Below are 4379 nucleotides of genomic sequence, written 5' to 3' on the forward strand. Positions count from 1 at the left end.
GGGCTTGAGGACGTGCGCAGACGCAGTTGCTGCGCGGCTTCTCGGGCGAGAGTGGAGGGGAGCGTTTCTCTGCTCCGACTGACCTAAGACTAAAGGCCGGGGTAGGTAGCTCATCTTCCAAAAGTCTGCACAACTAAATGTCTCCTTCCCGAAAAAGGAGAAGGGGCACCTACCCCTCCCTGTAAGTAATTCTTCTCTCCTAGCGCTTCCCCAGTGCGTTATCATTACCTCTCCCCAACTCATTGTGAGGTGTTTTGTGGTCAAGAAGTTAGTTATACCTCTCCTTTTCTCGTCATCCATTCACGAAGTCTCATCCTACACAACGCGGCTAGCCTTCCTTTCCAGTCCGAGGCTGTGCCTCCATTCGTGGTTCCACTTATTGTCGCCTTAGACAGAGCCCTAACACTCCTCCCCCTTTCACTGACACCTGCCGGCTCTAGAGGCTACAGAGGTGCAACCTCTGCTCCCAAGGAATTTCCAACCTAGAGACAGAGAAGGACCAATTCACAGATAAGATTATATGTTATAGGCAACTCAGTTTACATTACAAAGGCCACCTGGGAATTCAAGGAGAGGTTTCTAACAATGCCTGAGTTGTTCTGAAGGCGGTTGGGCTAACCCGCCTGCCACTGCAGAAAAGAGACGTGGGTTCGATACGTGGGTGGGGAAGATCCCCTGGCATAGGAAATGGCAAACCGCTCCAGTATTCCTGGCCTGGAGAATCCCATGGACAGAGGACTCTGGCGGGCTACAGTCCATAGGGTAACAAAGAGTCTAACACTACTGAAGCGACTTAGCACACTGGCACGAAGGGCTATTTACTCAGGTGGAGAAGGCTGGGAATGGAATTGCAGGTAAATCAGCACAAGGAAAGTCACTGAGCGATGAAACAACGTGGAATCTGCCAGAACCGCGAGAATTTTGGCCATCAAGTATAAAGGGCAATATGAGAGTATCAAGGAATACAGCGATAGAGGTGGCTGGTGCTAGGTTATGGCGAAGGGCCATTCCCAAAAGCTTTAATTATGCTCTGTAGGGAATAGGGAACCATTGCAAGTTGAGTTGAGGCTTTTGTGATCGTATTTGTGTTTTAGGTAAGTGACTGGTTTGCAGTATAAAGGATACAGCCGGAATAAAGCAATCTAGGTGAGAGGTAACAAGGAATTAAACTGGGGCAACAAGAGTAAGAGATTGAGAAAGCAAAATCAATCCTGCTAATAATTAGACTGTGGTTTACACACATAAGACCAAGAAAAAACGTTTCTCCCAAGGACACGTTGCAACTGCAAAAGGATTAACAACCCCCTTCTTTTAATAATTGGATAACTTCCTTCCTGGCTTGTCTTTGTTCCTCTCTCATCCAAATCAAAATTACTGAGATACCCAATTACTAAGCTGCCTGTTTCCCTACTCCCTCCCTGAAATCATTCAGCAGAAGCCCAAACTCTTCATAAACTCTGCCTTACTCTTTCTTACAAAGACACTTGCATAAACAAGGCTCCAAGGTGGCCTTGTTCAGCTCAGTGCATCAGTAATTAGGAACATAGACTTTGGAGTCGAATGGACTGGGAAACTCAAGCCTTAACTATCTGATCTTATTTTTTTTTTTAAAGCTGAGTCCTAACCAGTAGACTGCCAGGGAACTCCCAGTTCCTAATGTTTAGTCTTCAGTTTTTCCATCTGTAAAAATCAGGGAAATGCTATATGTTGTCATAGTGCCTGACGATAATTAGTGTCCCAGAAACATTAGTTGTTATTAACAGCAGCAGTAGCTTGAAAACTTCCCAACGCCCTCAAGAGTGGATTAAATACTTGTCCTATGGGTGCTCCTTGCACAAATATTTCACCTTTCACCTATCACCTATCACACTATATTGTACTTTGTTGCCTCCATAAGACTTCATCTTGCACTATATCTTAAACTTCTTGAAGGTGGAGATTTGGCAGGTATAGCCTCTAACTAGAGAATTCCTTGGCTGGCACAAAATATAACTGTGCAGATCTCCAATTTTGCTGGTTTCTGTGACCAGGAATTATGCTGAGAATTGCTGCCATTCTGAAAGCATTAGTGTTTGGGCTGCTGTAACATTTCTTATGAATCAGACCAGACTCTCATGTCAGAATAATTAAAGATGTCTTCTAGGAAGATACTCCTAATTTAAAAAGATACAGATTTACATTTTATTCTATTATGATTTAGAAGTGAATGTAAATCTTCATTTATAGGAGTTAGATATTTATCTTCAACAATTAACTGCTGAATTCATTTTCATGAATAAGTTTAAACTGCTCAACTTAATTTCATTACAGAAGTTACTCTAAAAGCCAGTTTCATTTCCAAACTATAGTTCCCATCATTTGATAAATCATAAGATAAAAATAAGATACACAAAAATGTAATGCAAAGATATAGTCTACTATGATATTCTGATAAATAGAACAAATTTATTCTGCAATGTAACATGTATTTTCCATTTTTCTTGGTGCCTGAAATATAACTTCTACTTATTCTCAAGTATACATGTTTTGGTTTATCCCTTCTTTATGGGAAAAAGCCTAAATTTTTGTCTTAAATTGTCAGTAGGAAATAGCTGATTATTCTTAAAAAGTTAAAATATTTTTACTTTATATTTAAAATATTTCACATTTATAAATATATAAATGATGTAATAGATAATGGTATTACAAACATGCTATTATTAAATGAATCTTAATTATTATGACAAAAGAATGATCCATAATTGTATTTTTTTCATTTATAGCAAGCATAAAGGGAGAGCAAGAAAAAAATGTTTACTCTTTACCAGATTGGGAGTCTTTCAATTAATTTGGCTTTTTTATTGCTCTCGTAGGACAGTAATACTGGGACTCACTGAATGGTCAATGCAGGAATTCTCATGAAAGAACATTTCTTGCCGACCATTAATTTCATTATTAAATCACCAGATTTACTCAAGGACATACAGTGGAGTCTCAAGTCCTCTTCAACACTCATTGCTATGCCAAAGGCTTTATATATTTTCCAGATTATAGTTATCACTAAAAGTAGCAAGATAAGATACTTATAAATGCATATTATTATGAAAATGCTTATAAATCTATATATGTACAACTGATTAAAAGTTTTCTTTGGAGGAAGGAGCTATCCAGTGGTAGTTATTCTTTATTCAGTTCTTTATTCAATCAGTTCTTATTCAGTTATTAGTGAATAAAGTTATTCTTTATTCATTCTTACTGATTCTTTTGTCTAGTGATAAGCTCAGAGCAACACAACTGTTAGAATGGTGACAGATGGTATCCCCACCTAGAACCCAAACCAAAGTACCACTTTTGAAGAGTAGGTTGAATTTGAAAAGCAGGAATCCAAATGTATATAGGGACAAGTGTCTTAGTCTGTTCAGGCTGCCATAATAATATACCAGACTGGATGGCTTATAAATAACAAGATTTATTTCTTACAGTTCTAGAGGCCGGGAAGTCCAAAATCCAGGTGGTGGCAGATGGCATATTTGGTGTCTGGTGAGTACTTTCTTACTGATTCATAGACGGCCATCTTCTTTCTGTGCTTTCACATGGTGGAAGGGCTGAGAGAGCTCTGTGGGGTCTCTTTTATAAGATCACTAACTCCATCATGAGGGCTCCAACCTCATGACCTAGTCATTTCTCAAAGGCTCCACCTTCTAATGGCATCACATTGAGGGTTAGGTTTCCAACATAAGAATTTTGAGGGGACACAAACATTCAGTTCCTAACAAGAATGTAGTACTATTTATAGGTGAAGTAGCCAGTATTGTTAATAGGTACTAATTAGATGGCAAAACTGAGCTTATTCACTTAATTGAACTGTATCCATTTTGATCAGTAAAATTTGATATGAAAGAACTTGAATTGAAAAGACAATACAACATTAAGTAGAATAGTTATCAAAATTTGAGTTTTCTAGTGAATAGAAAAACACCTAAAGTGATTACAGTACTGTGTTTTTGCTAATATTGTGCCAAAAGAATGTGTTCCCCCTGCCCCATCCCCTACCCTGCCACCCCCCACTCCCCTGTGATCAAGAGAAGGGCATCTTCCTAAACTTTTTTGAGGTGGAAGCCTGGTTTTAGAATAACCAGCCTCACCGTAACCCATGTAGCCCTGGGAAAGGAGAATGGGGCTGGCAGCTTGCCCTACTGGTGATGTCAGCAGATTGTGCACTGGTTCCATAGAAATTGGTAAGCTGAGGAGCACTGGATGGATCTTTCCATTCCTGCTTCTCGAGTAATTCCCTCATGAGTTTTCCAGTCATTGTTTGATCTGCATGTTGTCTCACTAATTTTACAAACATCTTAGACACTCAAAGAAACTAATAGGAACAAAAAGTCATTTAACAAATA

The 4379-nt window shown here is 39.2% G+C and overlaps 1 long non-coding RNA gene across 2 annotated transcripts in view; it reads left to right on the forward strand.

Annotated features, from left to right (window-relative positions):
- Positions 1–22: 22 nt before the first annotated feature.
- The window catches only part of LOC101904527 (uncharacterized), a 108620-nt gene continuing 104263 nt past the window's right edge, over positions 23–4379 (forward strand). Inside the window, exons 1-2 of one of the 2 annotated variants that reach the window (XR_003033575.2) lie at positions 23–181; positions 3462–3519. This is a non-coding gene — a long non-coding RNA (uncharacterized lncRNA). The remainder of the gene's footprint in view (positions 182–3461; positions 3520–4379) is intronic. The other variant, XR_003033574.2, reaches the window with a different exon arrangement.

Source organism: Bos taurus, chromosome X (assembly GCF_002263795.3).
Source record: "Bos taurus isolate L1 Dominette 01449 registration number 42190680 breed Hereford chromosome X, ARS-UCD2.0, whole genome shotgun sequence".
Taxonomy (NCBI): domain Eukaryota; kingdom Metazoa; phylum Chordata; class Mammalia; order Artiodactyla; family Bovidae; genus Bos; species Bos taurus.